Consider the following 17623-nt stretch of genomic DNA (forward strand, 5'->3'; position numbering starts at 1 on the left):
CATTTGCCCCAATGTTCTTTCGGTCAATTCCAGGTTTTTGCTCTTAGTCCACAGGGTGAAGCTACTAGATTGGTATTTTACAGATAAGTCTGTTGTAACCATTTATGACAATTAAGAATATCTCCCATTAGGGGCGCCTGGGTGGCTCAGTGGGTTAAACCCTCTGCTTTGGCTCGGGTCATGATCCTAGGGTCCTGGGATCGAGCCCCACATTGGGCTCGCTGCTCAGCATGGAGCCTGCTTCCTCCTTTCTCTGCCTGCCTCTCTGCCTACTTGTGAATCTCTGTCTGTCAAATAAATAAATAAAATCTTTAAAAAAAAAAAAAAAAAAAAAAAAAGAATATCTCCCATTAATGAGGATTTGACTAACACCAAGTATAGTTACAAACCTGTTGAGAAACAAAATCTAAACTTCCATAGACTGAGCATTTTTAATTTTTCAAATTCCCATGAAGTTTCTCTAATACTCTCATGGCTCCAAGTCAAATTTATTAAGCTGATGATTCAGGTTACAATCACAAGCACAATTACTACATAAAGAAATAAATAATACTGAACGATGTAGAAAAAATGTCATGGGCTTTTCAGTTTAAAAAAAAAAAAAAAGTGAGCTTTCATTAGTGCCTCTGGTGAAAGCCGTAGCACCCACTCAACCGTAAAATCTGACTAAGATAAGAATGAAAAATCTAAAAGAAGCTGGAGAGAAAAGACAATTTAATAAGCCATTTTTGTCATTACTGTTCCATATCTACTAAGCCCCCAACACGCTAAGAGTCTGACAAAAATTCTCAAAGACTGCTGTTCCCAAGAATAACGGCAAGTAACAACATTCAAAACCCCTCTCATTTACTTTTCAACAGCTAGCGGGGAGGAGGAGGAGCACTTTATTCAAAAAGTAATCCACCATACCTCATTCATGAATGAAAGCCAAATTTCACCCATAGGCTGTCAACCGATGCTCCAAAACTTACTCGCACAAAGTATACTGAGAAAGAAATAGGGCTGGGCGAGCCCTAACTCGGGCAGAGAAGCGGCTTCCAAACCTGAAAGGGAGAAAACAGAGAGTCAGGTCGTGGCTCCAGAAATTTCCGAGCGCCCAGCTCCGGGCGAGGGAGCGCGATGCCCGCGGCGGGGAGGGGGCGGCGGCACCTGTCACTCGGCGGCCCCGCCACCAGCGTAGCCCCCCCGCCACGGGCCCGGGCCCCGCGGAGTCTCGGGAGGCTCAGCCACCCCCCGGGCGCCGGGGCCTGGGGAGGCGCGGGTCCCTCTTCTCCGCCCCGAGCCCTGCGCCGAGCGGCGGGGCCGCGGCCCTTCCCGAGGAGCGGCCCTCCCGCGCTCTCTGCCCAGCGGCTCCGGCCAGCGGGGCCCGTCGCCTCAGGCCGAGTCCCTAAACGCCGAGCCCGAGGCGCCGCCACAGCCTCAGGGGCGCCGGAGCGGGCCCCCCGCGAGGCGGGCCCGCCCTCCGCGTACTCACCGGGCCTCCCCGGCCGCCGGCTCGGCCCTCCTCTCCCTCCTCCCCCCGCCGCCGCCGCCGCTCCAGCGGCTCCCGGGGCGGCCGCACTGGGCGTTGGGACTAGGCTGGGTCAAGGGGCGGGGGCGAGCTCGCGCCGGGCAGGGGTCGCGCGGCGGCCCCGCGAGCAGGCGCCGGACACTAACGGGCCCCGCGAACGGGCGCCGGGCTGGGAGGGCTGGAAGGGCTGGGCGGCCCGCGGCGGGGAGCGCGGCTGCAGGCTGCGGTGAGGGGCGGGGAGAGCGCGGCTGCGAGGCGAGGGCGGGAGGGAAGTCCCGGCGGAGGGGGCGGCGTGAGAGCCGCGGGGCGGAGCGGGGGCGGGGTCAGGCGCGCCCGCCGCCGCGCGCGGAGGTTTGTTTATTTTCTCGGTTGGTTGCGGCGCTGGCGCGTGGGTAGAGGTTTGCCGGTGACGTGAGCGCCCCGAGTTGGGGGAGAGGACCAGAACCACCTGCTGGAGAAGGGGAGCTACGGGGGCCGGGCAGGGTCCAAACGGCTCGCGTAGGCGGCGGCGCTGCGGTCCTCCGGGTTACCGGGAAGAGAAGGGCTTTCCCTGGGCTTGTGGAAGGAGGGAGGCCTCCCGAGAGAATAGGGCTCCCGGCCATCCCCCCTCAGTTTGGCGGTCTCACCTGCGTCGCCGAGAGCAGTCTGGGGACTGTGGAGTGGAAGAGGGCCGTGGGATCTGGTGGCCTGGGTTCGACCTCCAGTTAGTGAAGTAGGGATAGTCCTGAAAGTCCAGACTGCATCAGCTCTTCGTAAGATAAATAATCAGCGTTGCTCAGTTCTCCGTAGAGTTACACAGCACTTCAGGGTTATCTTCCTAGGTGCTCCGTTAGGTAGTAGGATTCTCATTTCACAAGCCAAGTAACTCACCCAAAGCCTCACCGCTAATAAATGTCAGAACCAGAACCCACCTGTACTCGCTCCACATTCTGTACTGCTTACCACTGATCACAGCATCTCCCTAAATCACTTTGATTTAACTAATAGACATAAGCTCCCATAGGTAACGTCGGCAGCGGTACGGACGGTAAAGATGTTAACCTTGTCTTCGGAGAGTAAGGAATAAAGATAAAACCGTTCTACTGAAAGACAAACCATGCTAGGTGCCGTATGAAAAACACAAAGAGTACTGAGGATCAAAAAACTGCTCATATCTGTCTGGGGGATGTGGAAAGAAAAGTGGCATGGAGGAGGAGCCATTTGGAATTGACCCTGAAGGAAATGGGGACGTTTTTATAGCAAGAAGGGGTAGCATGAGAACATTTATGAATATCAATGAAAGTCATTGTCAAGAAAAAGTAAATGATTAAATTCCAGGGCATGTCGAGAAGTAGCAGAGACAAAAGGGAATGGGGCCCTATGCCAAGAGGGAGAATTTGTATTTAACACAGTACTTTGAGTTTTCCTGGTTTAAAAGTTTGGGGAAAGAAAGGCCTCTCTGTGAATGGATATGGAAATCAGAGGTGAGAAAAACTCCAGACAGACCTGCCATAGGCCAGATGAGAGGTATCGATGAGTCTAAGCTAAAGGTGAGGCAGGAAGATGATGTGGAAGTGAAATCTACAAAATTTGGCAATGGATTAATTGGTTTTATAAGAAGAAGGGATAACATGAGAATAGATATGAAGGTGGAAGCAAAAAACCGAAGATAGTGGAGGTTCTTAGTGTGTAGGTAATTATAGAAGAGACAGAAGTAGGAACTGCTTTTTTGGAGATCAGTTTAGATTTGGACACTAAGAATTTGAAAGATTGTTGAGATAGCCAGCTAGAGGTGGATACTAAGAAGTTGGAAATAAAAACTTTTAAATATAGGAAAGAGGGTTGAGCTGGAAAATAGATTAGTAAGTTAACAGCCTAGTGGTGATATCACTGTGAGAGAAAAGAAGAAAACAAAGGTCAGAACCTTGGAGAACATCTTCTTTAGAACTTTGCTACTCAGAAGTGTGGCCAATGGCCCAGCAGCCTTGCCAGGGGGGTAGAATGGTAGAATTTCAGCCCCCTCAACCCTGAAACATGCTAAATCAGCACCCTCAATTTAACAAGAACTCTGATTTGTAACACATCATAGTTTGAGAAACTTTGACCTAGATAAGAGAAGCCAACAAATAAAGAAGGGATCTAATCTAGATGAGAGAAACCAGGAAAGAAAGAGGGAAGAGGAAGTAAAAGGAGAACCAGGGTAATGCAAAATCACCAAAGCAAGGTAAACTGGAGTTTCACAAAAGCAGGGGCAGGAAAGAGTGTTTATCGTCACTAATATCACAAAGGTTAAGGAGCGCAAAAAAAAAAAGTGTGTTTGAATTTTATAATTGGGTGGTATGATCATATGACCATGTTGTTCTAATTGAAAGCTTGACAACTACTCCTTTGTGATGGGGACAGCCTAGAAATATAATCCCCCCTACTCCCCCACCCCCATGTATATGGGACATATGGAAGTAGGCTTGTGGATTTGATAGAAATTCTTTTCTAGTTGCTTCTATTTTCTCAGTGAACTAAGAAGCAAGATCATTTTGGCAGACTGCTAGTTGTCCATCACAATCTCTTCTTCCCTTCCTCTTGGGCATACAGACTATTTTTCTCAGCTTTTCTTCCAGTTAGTATGGTCAAATATTAAGTTATTGCTAGTGGAATGTGAGCACAAAGGATGTCTGCCACAGCCAGGCCAGTGTGTCTCCATGCACTTTTCTTTCCTGCCAGGTGGATTATCCAGATGACTACAAGCCCCTGGTGTTGACAGAGCCACAAAAAAGAAGGTGTCCTGATGGAGAGTTGCCCTCTGATCTGGAACCCCCACCGTCAATTATTATGTGAGCAAGATCTAAATTTCTCTATTAGGTTGGAGCTTTAACGTTTTGGGGACTGCTTTAGCCTTACTCTATCTAATGTAATCAGTGACTGATGGGGGGCTTGGGAGAGGGAGGAGGGAGGAGAAGTGAAAAAACATTCTGACTGTGGGAGAGAGACTGACTAGGGAAGCATAGTAAGGTTTTCAGGCACTAGGAAGGGCCTGCCTGAGGGAGCGGTCATGAACTTACAGTCAGACCAGTCAATATGGTTGTGCATTTTCTGCTAGCCATATTCTGTTGTTTATGTGCAAACACTGAGTAGGTGGTTTGGGATTAACTAGGACTGAGTAGAATGGGGAGTAAGGGGCAAAGTGGCTGAGGGTAGAAACAAAGGAGGCACCATAATTTCAGAGGAGGTAAGAGGTAAGGCTGTGAGAGGGGTGGGGAACAGTGCAAAAATGGTAGGGCAAATAGATTGGTGATTCTGATCAGGTTGAAGAAGAGTTGGAGTTTTGTTACTATGAAGAGTTACCTGGAAAGATAAGAGGTGGGTTGGAGAGTAGGAGGCTTGAAAGCAAAATGAAAAGTGGGACTATAGTTGGTAGTAATGTCAAAGTGTAGGGAATGATCACGAGAGTGGGGTGTTGAGATAGCAGCGGGTATAAGATCATTTGAAGAGAGCTGGTCAGGGAATTGAGAGTGTTTGAAAGATATGATATATATGTATCCGTCTCACAGAGAATTGCCAAAGGACTGTTAGTAATGTTGGAGTAGCAAGTAGCCTTGGAGACCGTGGTAATGAGCCTGGTACTGAAGTCTTCAAAGACTGAGGGGTTGAATTCTCTGAATTAGTGTTTCAAGGCCATCAGTGCTTCTCCGTGTTAAACTCTTACTGAGATCATGTTTCATTTAAACAGGCGCTTTTAAGTTTTGTGTTACTAATGTGGGATTTGTAATTGCTTCTCTTTGACCTCTCAGATTACAGATGGTAACTGCTTTCTTTAAGAGGAAATGCCCATCTGTCTGTATTATAAAACAAACACATGCCAGGCTTCCCAGTTTAAATGACTGTGCTTTAAAATTTGTCATAAACTACTCTGTTCTACCTCCAACATGTATCCTCAAAGAGATCCATCCAATGTGATGCTCGCTATGCTACGTCAAATAATGAGCTGTAATGTTCAAAATCTGTGTGAAAAACCTTAGGTATAACTTAAATCAACAATAAATAGGGATTGACTAGAGACCTGACAAATGAAAATGAAGAGATTGCTTATAATTTAGAAAATTATCTACCACGTTGTATACATAGGGACTTTGGAGTCAGATTGCTGGGGGTTGAACATAACACCCATCTAAGGGGTTATTGTGAGACGAGATACGTAATATATACAATATATACAATAAAGATACAATAAATATATACATATATATATACACACACACACAATAAAGATAAGCATTTAAAAAACTGCTTAGCTTAGCACATATAAGCCCACGATAAAGGTTATAGTTATTCTATTACTGTACTATACTGTGCTATAATTCTTATAGAATTGCCTATAACAATATTTTAGCCTTTTCTACTTAGAGGATATGTTCATTACATCTATCCATGTTAAGACCTATTAGTAAGGAGACTTCTGGTTAAATGTGGTGCATCAAACACACCTTTTTCCCCACTTACTCCAAATACCCCACTAAAATGACAGTGAAGCAGGGGTGCCTGGCTGGCTCAGTCAGTACAACGTGCAACTCTGGATCTCAGGGTTGTAAGTTGGAGCCCCACATTAGATATAGAGATTACTTAAAAATAAAATCTTTAAAAAAATAAAAAAGTAAAGTGAGGGGCACCTGGGTGGTTCAGTTGGTTGAGCATCTGACTCAATTTTGTCTCAGATCTTGATCTTACGGTTATGAGTTCGAGCCCCATGTTGGGCTTCATGGCCAGCACACCCAGCGTGGAGCCCATTTAAGAAAACAATAATAATTGGGGCACCTGGGTGGCTCAGTCATTAGACATCTGCCTTTGGCTTAGGTTATGATCCTGGGGTCCTGGGATCAAGCCCCACATCGGGCTCCCTGCTCAGAGGGAAACCTGCTTCTCCCTCTCCCACTCCTCCTGCTTGTAGTCCATCTCTTGCTGTCTCTCTCCATGTCAAATAAATAAATAAAAATTTTAAAATAATAATAAAATAAAATGAAATGATAGTGAAGCAATAAAAAACCATAACGTGAAGCAAAGAGGAAAATATCCCTGCTAAAGAAGGATGTCAGCAAACCTTAGGAACATGGAAAGCAGATGAATAAGTGACTTAATAATAATAAGTGACTTAACCAAAACCCAGAAAGTTAATACCTATGCCTCTGGGAGGGGTAGAGCCAGTCAGAGTGGATCCATTCACAACACAGACTCTATATGGGAAGGCTCTGAAACTAGAGCTGCCGTAACTCTGAAAGCAGAGGTGAAATGGGACTGGAAACTGGAATTCATTATGGAAGTTGTATAAAGAATAGTGGGATACTTCCTTCCCCTGAATCCCTACCCCTTCCATGCTGCTTTACCTCAGTAGAAGATGGGATGTTTACTTTCGGAAGAGGTTGAGTCAGAGCTCCCCTGGACACCAGGCAGGGCTGAGGATAGGGGTGACTCATTCCACAGAAAAGCAGAATTAAATGAAGTTTTGCATATTGAATCACAAGACATATCCTGCCTGATTTATTCCCAAATTCAGGTTCTAGCTATTTGAAGAAACCTCACAGGAAAGAGCCCCAAATGAACTAAGAAAAGAAAGAAAGAGAGAGGAGAGAGAAAGGGAGGTGGGAGGAAGGAGGAAGGAAGGAGGGAAAAAAGAATAGAGGAAATAGAGCTCATGCAGGGAACAGAAAAGGATGTCAAAATGAAAAAACAAATCTCAAAAATTCTAACTCGGGGCACCTGGGTGGCTCAGTGGGTTAAGCCTCTGCCTTCGGCTCAGGTCATGATCTCAGGGTCTTGGGATTGAGGCCTGCATCAGGCTCTCTGCTCAGCGGGGAGCCTATTTCCCCCTTTCTCTGCCTGCCTCTTTGTGTACTTGTGAGCTCTCTGTCAAATAAATAAATAAAATCTTTAGAAAAAATGTTCTAACTCAGAAATTCTAACTCACATATGCTCAGGTGGCTACTGAAGGGAGGTACCTCACCAAGGTCAGGGTATAAACCAAGACACAGAAACACAGAGGACCTGATAAAACAAGAGCTCCGACAAAAGGAGAAAACAGAGAATTCCTAAGATGAAGAGAAGATCCAGGTTGATACCTGTGTGGCAGCCTGGAGAGCAACCAGTCCATTTCAACATGGGAGGATGGAGGGCTCTAGAGGGGATGTCACCAAAAAGCACAAAAACAAAAACACAGAACTGATCGATTACCTAATGTGTCTAATGTGTTCAAGCCTTATGAACAAAATCTCAAAGTTCAGATGGAACATAGAGAGATGAAATGGTGACAAGTATGGAGAACAGTAAGCAACCCCCGGAAGAGGGGAATATAAACTCCAGGGGAAACCAAAGATTTGTGGTGGACTGGGTAGTGGTTTAAGAATATTTGATGTTGGGGCACCTGGGTGGCTCAGTGGGTTAAGCCTCTGCCTTCGGCTCAGGTCATGATCCCAGGGTCTTGGGATCGAGCCCCACATTGGGCTCTCTGCTCGGCAGGGACCCTGCTTCCCTCTCTCTGTCTCTCTGCCTACTTGTGATCTCTGTCTGTCAAATAAATAAAATCTTAAGAAAAAAAGAAAATAGAATATTTGACGTTACCTCCCTGGAGGAGAATTATACTTCCCTGCCCCACCATGAATTGCAGCGGCCACTGAAGTAGGGGCACAAGTGAATATGTCACTGCCAGCCCGAAGCTTCAGGAGCCATGTCTCTGCCCCTGCCACAAGACAGGCACTGTTCAGAGGCTGCCTCTGGCCATCTAAGTCCTGAGTGAAGACACATGGCCCCGAACTCCAACTGACCTGCCATTGGCTAGGCAGCGTCAGTGAGAAGCCAACCTTTATTGTTGTAGGCCACTGAGGGTTTGGTGGTTTGTTAATGCAGCATAATTAACCACTCCTGACACCACACAGAGCAATGTGGCAACATATAAGAGGCATTAAAATATATGCGATAAACACCCAACAATATAATAGAAACATATTAGGCAATTAGTAAATGGCACAAAGTGTCTAAAACTGAAAAACTAAGATGTGGCCGTAGAAATAAGATCTTTAGAAATGTGGAATAAAGTAGCAAAACAACTTTTTGGGGGGGGGGGGTGAAGCAGGCATCAGAGTGATGACAGTTGGAGCAAGGACTTCTGTTTATCATTATGAGCTTTGTAGTCATTTGACTTTTAAACCGTATGCATTGTCACTTGGGGAAAAAATTAAAAACACATTTATTTTTTAAAACTGGATGGTAAGTGAAAGGAGAGGAAGGTTGTATTATTGTCTTTGACTCAGCCAGCTTAATAAACTGACCATTAGTCACCCCAACAGTAATAATAGGATTGTAATTGAAGCCTAATTCTTGATTAGTACTTTAAAAATAACTTTTTTTCCATGAATACTGAATAAATTGAAGCACCCAAAGCTAAACTTTTTCATTCTACCTTCACACTGTCTCTGCAAATAGAAATGTTCATGCTGCTTTCCTAGTATTTTGACTCAGCTACCTCCTTCCCTTGCCCTTACTGTGGGGTTATTTATAGTATACTATTTATATGAAGTCTAATGTCACTAACTTGAATTTGAAAAATGACCTACATGTATATGGAATTATCTTGTGAAAAACTATTTTATACTTTAAAAAATGATTATTTTTTTAAAGATTTTATTTATTTATTTGACACAGAGAGAGAGACATCCAGAGAGGGAACACAAGCAGGGGGAGTGAGAAAAGTAGAAGCAGGCCTCCCACCGAGCAGGGAGCCCAATGCGGGGTTGGATCCCAGGACCCCAGGATCAGGACCCAAGCTGGAGCAGATGCTTAATGACTGAGCCACCCAGATGCCCCTAAAAAATGATTATTTTAAAAAATATCCTCTTACACTAGACCAAAAATTTTTTTTCCTCAGATGGCTTGCAGAGATTAAAATTGATGTTATGGGGCTTCATTTGTATGGTATTTTGTACATCATTTGTCTATGTCTAAAGGATCTGGTGCAGCAAAAGTAGACTAGTCCAACAGACATATAATTTGGACAGAATAAATGTAGCAGGCTTTCCATAACCTTTGGACACTTTAGCCCCTTTCTGATATGAGCTCTCTTCCTTCTTTTTAAAGATTTTATTTATTTATTTGACAGAGAGAGATAGCAAGAGAGAGAAGCACAAATAGAAGCAGGCTCTCTACCGAGCAAGGAGCCCGATGTAGAGTGGATCCCAGAACCCTGGAATCATGCATGACCGGAGCTGAAGGCAGACACTTAACGACTGAGCCACCCAGGTGCTCATAAGCTCTCTTCCTATCCTCATTCCCAGCCATCCCCTATACCCAGCACTAATTCAGTCATTCAACAGATACTTATTTGGGGTCCCCAGTATACTGCTATGCAGTTCCCAGAGTATATGATGTTGTCTCTCACTTCTTTTTTTTTTTTAAGATTTATTTATTTATTTATTTATTTGACAGACAGAGATCACAAGTAGGCAGAGAGGCAGGCAGAGAGAGAGAGGGGAAGCAGGCTCCCCACTGAGCAGAGAGCCCGATGCAGGGCTTGATCCCAGGACTCTGAGATCATGACCTGAGCCGAAGGCAGAGGCCTAACCCACTGAGCTACCCAGGCGCCCCTGTCTCCCATTTCTTAACCTTTGCAAAGGAGTTTCCTGATCTAAAATGCTATTTCCCCCATTCCTATACCTTCTAAAAGCCAATCTGTCCATTAAGACACAAGGGGCACCTTCCTGGGGAAGCCTTCCCTTAACCCTAAAAGTTAAAAGCCCTTCCTCCCTACTCCCATAGCACCCTCTGTATCTTTTTTAAATTTTATTTATTTATTTGACAGACAGAGATCACAAGTAGGCAGAGACGCAGGCAGAGAGAGAGAGAAAGGGAAGCAGGCTTTCCGCTGAGCAGAGAGCCTGATGCGGGGCTCGATCCCAGAACCCTGGGATCATGACCTGAGCTGAAAGCAGAGACTTTAACCCACTGAGCCACCCAGGTGCCCCCACCCTCTGTATTTTTACTAGAGCCATTATATTCTCCTTTATATCTTGAGCCCCATTAAAGCAAGAACCTGGCTGGTTTTACTCACTGGTATGTCACTGCTGTGCCAGGCTCACTGTATATATTAGAATGGGCAAAATGTTATTGTCTGTCTTTCCTCAACAGACCATATGCTCCTTGATGGATGGGTCTGTGATTTATTCACCTTTGTTTCCTTTAGCCTTTAGCACTTGGCATAAGACCTAGCACCCAGAAATTTGTTAAAAATTTGTTAAATAAATTAGCTCTCTCTGCATTATCGTTAATCTTTAAAATATATGCACTGAGTGGGTTGGCTCAATTGGTTAAGTGTCTGCCTCCAGCTCAGGTCATGAACTCAGGGTTCTGGGATTGAGCTCCTCAGCCAGCTCAGCAGGTGTCCTGTTTCTCCCTCTCTCTGCCCCTACCCATGCTTATGTGTGCGCTCTCTCTCTCAAATAAATAAAATACTTAAAAATATATGTACGCATTGAGGAATATATAGAAAGTAGAAAGTATCCTCATGATCAGAGTGACCAGGTGCTGAGGATTATGCCTTTTATATTTTACTTAAATAGGAAAAGTACATGTGAAAGACCCAAGACTGAGATCACAAATGCCAAGTGACCCAGCTGTGCTCTATGATCTTACCACCTGTAATCTAGATAAGAAATAATTCTTAAAGGGATAATCTTAAAATAACCAGCCAAAAGTGTATCAACAACAGCAACAACAAGTTGGAATTTGTGCTCATTTAGTCAGTTTGTATGGGTAAACATTACCTGCATTTCTTGATTTGAGGTATGGCGTATTTCTAACCCAATTTACTATCAATCAAAGCCAAATTATTATCAATATACAAAAATCAGTTGTATTTCTATCCACTGGCAATCTACAATCCAAAAATGAAATTAAGAAAATAAGTCCGGCACAAACAATGAATCTTGGAACACTGAAAAACTTAAATTAAATTAAATTTAAAAAAAGAAAATAAGGGACGCCTGGGTGGCTCAGTTGGTTAAGCCGCTGCCTTCAGCTCAGGTCATGATCCCAGGGTCCTGGGATCGAGTCCCACATCGGGCTCCTTGCTCGGCAGGGAGCCTGCTTCTCTTGCTGCCTCTGCCTGCCTCTCTGCCTGCTTGTATGTACTCTCTCTCTTTCTCTCTCTGGAAAATAAATAAAATCTTTAAAAGAAAGAAAGAAAGAAAATAAGTCCACATACGATAGCATCAAAAGGAATAAAATATTAAAGATCAAATTTAACCAAAGAAACATAGGACTTATGCACTGAAAACTATGAAACATAGTTGAAAGAAATTAAATAAGACCTAAAGAAATGGAAAGTCAGCCCATGTTCATGGATTGGAAGACATAATATTGTTAAGACGGTGAGTTCCCAACTTAGTTTTTATAGCTTTATGGTATGCCTGACTCAGGAACATTTCCATCTAAAAAAGCCTCCTTGATTCTCTACTCCTTTAATCTGCTTTATTTTCCCCATAATGCTTATCATTGAAATGTAGTTCCTTAGGTGACAGGGCTTTTATTTATTTATTTTTAAAGACTTTATATACTCATTTGAGACCGAGATAGAGAGCACAGGCAGAGAGAGAGGGAGAAGCAGACTCCCTGCTGAGCTGGGAGCCTGACGACTTGGGGCTTGGAGAAGGACCTGGAGATCATGACCTGAAGCTAAGGCAGATGCTTAATTGACTGAGCCACCCAGACATCCCGGTGACAGGGCATTTAGTTCTCGGCTCCATCCTCAGTAATAAAAGGTTAATAGACAACATTAAGCAGGAAGAAAGCTTTATTTATAAAATAAATATCTATAGAAAATTTCAATCCATTGTGTATAGATGCCCTTTTTGTTATGTTCTCAGAATACAAGTAATTTAAGTTGCCAGCTCACCCTTTGGAAGAGGCATATATTCTTCCCCGCATAAGAGCTAAGTCCCAGCACACAGGCCCTGACTGTAAAGGGTGTTTTGGTTTGCTGTGGCCTTGCCAAGTAAACTCACACAAGCTGGTCCTTATGTCTAGTTTCCCTTCTCTTTACTGGGAGATAGTAAACTTTGTTAAAAAAACAAACAAAAAAATAAACACCTTACTGAGAAGACCTCAGTACCCCCGAAGGTAACTCTTCCGGGAAGAGTATCCATTAGTATTCTTCCTTTCTGATTTATTTGTCACAATCCACTAGAATACTTCTGATTGGAGGTTCCATTACTCCTGAAGTCTTGGCCTGTTCTTTGATTATTTGGCTGGGCGGGTCATGGGTGCTCTGATCTAAATAGAGACAAAATATTCTGTAACATTGACAGATGCTTGCAAAGTGAGGGGAATGAGCTTCCCTCAAAATGCTTATAAAGGAAAGACCACCATGGTAATGTCAGATTTCATTCTAATACGCTTCTTGTATATAGTTGCTAAGAGTATCAAATGCCGAAGAATGAAAGACTTTGCTGTTACTTTGATCACATATTTATACATGTCCCCAAAATTAACTATTTTACAGTTTCCTTGAGAGAGAAAAATTAAGTTTAAAACATCTTTGTGACTAGCAAATGGAAACCATTCCTCTCAGCCTTAAGAAGTTATTTTCTACCAGAATTCATCAATAACTCACAAATGTAATTGTTACGAAAGAAATAAGGAAGAAATAGGCAAAAACTGGTGGTTAAAAACCCAGTAAAACATACTCTTTAATTCACAACTCAAGTAGTCATGAAGCACTTCTTATGCCTATGAAACACTCAGCCAAGTCTTTATTTTCTTAAATTTCACATGAAACTTCTCCAGAGAGTACTGTTATTCCCACTGTTGCTAACAAATATAACTAAAACTCAGAATTTGTTTAAAAATGTTTTAGGATATATGTATAAAATAAGCAACCACATTTGTGCTAAAATATTATCCCATTTTGACAGCCAACTCTATGGAAAATCTACTTAAAATTCCATCATAAACATATATGATGCATTCATTTGGTAAAGTAACAGACTATTTGCCTTATAGAAAAATTAGCAATTTCCCTCCCAATTAATTTATTAAATAATTACTTTTAGTTGCATTTGAAAGATAAGATTTTTATTTAAAATGTAAGGAAGTGGGGGCACCCGGGTAGCTGAGTTGGTTAAGCATCCAACTCTTTTTTTTTTAAGATTTATTTGAGAGAATGAGAGAGAGAGAGAGCGAGCGAGCGAGCATAAGCAAGTATAAGCGGAGGTAGGGGCAAAGAAGCAGACTCCCCACTGAGCAAGAAGCCCAGGACCCTGGGATCATGACCTGAGCCAAAGGCAGTCCCCTAACAGACTGAGTCACTCAGGCATCCCAGCATCCAACTCTGGATCTCAGTTCAGGTTTTGATCTCAGGGTTGTGAATTTAAGCCCTGCCATGCCCAGCATAGAACCAATTTTGAAAGAAAGTTGGAGGGGAGCTCCTGGGTGGCTCAGTCAGTTAAGCATCTGACTCTTGATCTCAGCTCAGGTCATGATCTCAGGGTGTGAGATGGAGACGCATGTGGGGCTCCAGGCTGGACATGGAGCATGCTTAAGATTCTCTCTCTTCTGGGGCACCTGGGTGGCTCAGTGGGTTAAGCCTCTGCCTTCGGCTTGGGTCATGATCCCAGGGTCCTGGGATGGAGCCCTACATCAGGCGCTCTGCTCCGCGGGGAGCCTGCTTCCTCCTCTCTCTCTGCCTGCCTCTCTGTCTACTTGTGAGCTCTGTCAAATAAATAAATAAAATCTTAAAAAAAAAAAAAAAAGATTCTCTCTCTTCCTCTGTCTCTCCCCCTTCCCCTAATTAAAAAAAAAATAAAATCATATAAAATGCAAGGGAATGATTCACAAGTTGCTTTTTTTTTTTTTTTAAAGGAAAGGCTGGTGTTTCAGAAAAATAGCATTATTTAACGTACTCCCGTTAAGATTACAACCTGGGTCATTCTGGTCATGTTGTGATCATGTTTTACAACTGGTGACACCTGGTGCCAGCTGGGAGAATGTCCAGTGAAACAGATCGGCTTAGTTCCATTCCAGGCTTCACCTGGAACAATTCAGATGCTGCCCACACCCTAGGTGATGGGCATTTCAAAAGGAGATTGGCCTCTCGTTACACAAATATGTTGCCCTGTTCCTCTTCTTCCCATCTAAGAAAAAAAAAGAAATCATGTTAGAAAGTAAAAACAAAACGTTGACCATTTTAATACTTATGCATTATTACATGAATCAGCCAAATTCAGATTAACTCCTCATTCCTTTTTATGGTGGACAGTGAAATGGCACTGCAGGCCACACACAAAAATGAATAACATCAGTTCAGTCTCTCGGGCAGGCCAGTCGCTGCTGGTTTGTAATCATGAATGGAAGTCTTTCATCCAGGGGTTTTTCAGTAGAAAAACTGGGGGATATTTTAGCAGAGAGAAAAATTAAGCAAAATGGTTATGTATTATATAAAGATAAATCCCGGCAATTTTGCCTACAGTGTTTGTTTGGGCATACTATTCATGGTTCTTCAATGGTAAAATCGCTTGAGTTTTATTTTCTTTGGTTTATGTCTTGGTGGTTGGAATCTATCCAAAACTACGGTTTCTTGTAAGTCTCTATTGAATAGCTCCTCAATTTCCATTCTAATTCTATCTAGGGTGGCTTCTTTTCATAGAATTGTGAATTTTAGCAATCCTAGAAAAAGGACCGGTATAAAAACTGGGATGTGTATTTTCCAATGGCAAATTCAGGAGTAACTAGGAGTGTTCTTCCGGGTTTAGAGATAGCCAAAGATTGAAGTTAAGTTTTAGTGTTGTTGCCAGAGAAATAAAATATATTCCCTCAAAGTATTTTTGAAAATTCTTGGCTGGTTTATAGACTGCTTTAAAATAACCCTTTTATCTCCTGTTCTTATCAGAGCTATTTGAATCCTGGAACATTGTGGGGAATGAGGGGTAAGTAAGCCGTAATTGTCATGTAATTTGTTGTTGGTAATTGGGGAGGAGTGAGTAGGGTCCAAGAAGTGGTTCTTTTAAAAGACCTGTCAGATCAATTAAATTCTAATAGCATTTACCAATTCGGACTTGAAAAATTATACCTCTTTTTGTATATACTGTAGTAAACTTGAAAACACAATACAGTATATAGTTGTTTTTAAAATGTATTTCTTTGGTGTTACTTTAATTACACGAGTATTAACTAAAAAATGGAATTTTAAATTTCCAGCAACCGTAAGTATGAATTTTTAAAAAATATTTTCTGCTCTTCTGTGTGAATGATCTGTTCCTTGGTCATCTAAGGATCTTGCTCATTGTAAGTCTATGAGATTGTTGTATTTTTCTTTTGAAGTAATGTAGAGATAATTCAGTAGAAGTGTGTGTAATAATTTACCTGTAGAACCTAAGACTTAAGTCAATACATTTAGGTTCAATCATATTATACCGCTAGCATTTCACATACTGGTTATCCTCTTGATTCACTGTGGAAATTCCTAGGGAAAAAAATATTTAAAGGGACAACGAAGTATGGAAAATATCAAAAGTCAATATTATAGCATCAAGTTTTTCTGAGCTTTCTTTTCATAATTTTTCTCACTCTAATTACCTCCATGTTGGGGTATTGTTGGAATCATTACAAAAATCAAACACCATTCTCATACTTGGTGCTGTGTGTGCCCCACAATTTGAGAGCAAGGAATGGAAGCAGTCACTCCTGCTGCAGGAGGTAAAGGGGTGCATTGTTTGTGGAAGACTTAAAACACCAAAACTTATCAGAAGTCAGTTTTGCTTTTTATTGTCAGCATCAAGGTAAACAATGACAGTAACAAAATATTCCTCCCCCTTGGGAAGATGTTCCTACTACTCTGCAAACACTATTGCCACACAAGCTCAGAAATATCACAAAACCAATGCACTTGAGATGGTTATTGTGGAAGGATCTCCTTTCCACCTTCATTTCCAACTGTCGAAAATATAAACGTAGACGAATGTGTTAGTACCAATGAAGGCAACCTGAGGCCTGTTATAAATATAGGTGTAAAATATACATAATTAATATTTTTTAATATTCCGGCGAAGTTGAGAGAAGAATGGTGAACAAGTGCATACTGAACTTTCAGATACTGAAAGATATTCCAGTGTTTTAAAAAGTCACAGATATGTCCCTAAGGAAATAACTGAGACCCAAACATGCCATTCTTGCATTTGGTGCATGAGAATTTATGGTGACTATAGACTCAAATTCCCACTCAGCATCTGACTCCCTTAGATTTACTGTAAGACCTTTATTAACCTCTTCCATATAAGACATCTATTCTTAAATGAGCACTTACCATGCTGTTGACCTAAAAAAAACCCATTAGAAGAAGAAAACAAACATTAAAGCCCCAAATCACCTTCATTGATACTCTTGCCACCCATAGTTCTCATATTTATATAATTCTCCCACCCTGTTATCTTCAACACTCTGAAGTTAGGGAAGGAACTAGTACTTTACAGAGGCAAATATGTTTCCTTCCAAATGCTCTGTTGTACGTGGGGGGGGAAAACCCATAATGAACCACAAAAAGAAGAAAACCACAGACATATTTCATTTGCATACAAAAAGGCAAACATGATGACAAAATGATTTGACTAAGGAAAGCACGTGAAGCAGAGTAAAATTTATTACTAGTATAAGTAAAAAAAAAAAATTTTTTTTTACTTGACTTGGGCAAGGTACCTTAATTTTTCTTTCCTTTGTGAGGGCACTAAACTAGAAAGATGAGATGTTCACTTCTAGAATGTATTTGTTATTTAGGACATTATTTGTATTTATATGTATGTGTTACTGTATGTACATGAAATCTATCATAGTGTATGGATAAATGTGTAACCCAAAGGAAGAAAAAAAACTGTACCTTTCTTATTTAGGAGTCAGTTCACATTTGCATTATTAAATCTAATCACTGTTGATTTGATATAAATTTTCTTGCTTTGTGAGTGCGAGTGCTTTGGCTTTTAGAAAGTATGTTTCTATTTCCACAGGTAAAACAAGTATGGGTCAATTTCTGAGGCAAACTAAAATTCCAGGGTTAGAATATATTCTTATTCTAAATTATTACTTAATCTTATAAGGAATTTACACTTAGGA

General features: G+C 42.2%; 1 protein-coding gene across 4 annotated transcripts in view; it reads right to left on the reverse strand.

Annotated features, from left to right (window-relative positions):
- The window catches only part of GKAP1 (G kinase anchoring protein 1), a 75931-nt gene extending 74411 nt beyond the window's left edge, over positions 1-1520 (reverse strand). For 2 of the 4 annotated variants that reach the window (XM_080820713.1, XM_080820715.1), the window contains exons 1-2: positions 1475-1520; positions 910-1043 (exon numbers count right to left, since the gene is read on the reverse strand). The gene's annotated coding sequence lies outside the window, so the exon portion shown is untranslated. Of the gene's footprint in view, positions 1-909; positions 1044-1474 lie in introns of those variants that run through there. The other 2 variants (XM_080820712.1, XM_080820714.1) reach the window with 1 other exon arrangement.
- Positions 1521-17623: the final 16103 nt, after the last annotated feature.

The sequence above is a fragment of the Martes martes genome (genome assembly GCF_963455335.1).
Source record: "Martes martes genome assembly, chromosome: 12".
In the NCBI taxonomy this organism is placed as follows: domain Eukaryota; kingdom Metazoa; phylum Chordata; class Mammalia; order Carnivora; family Mustelidae; genus Martes; species Martes martes.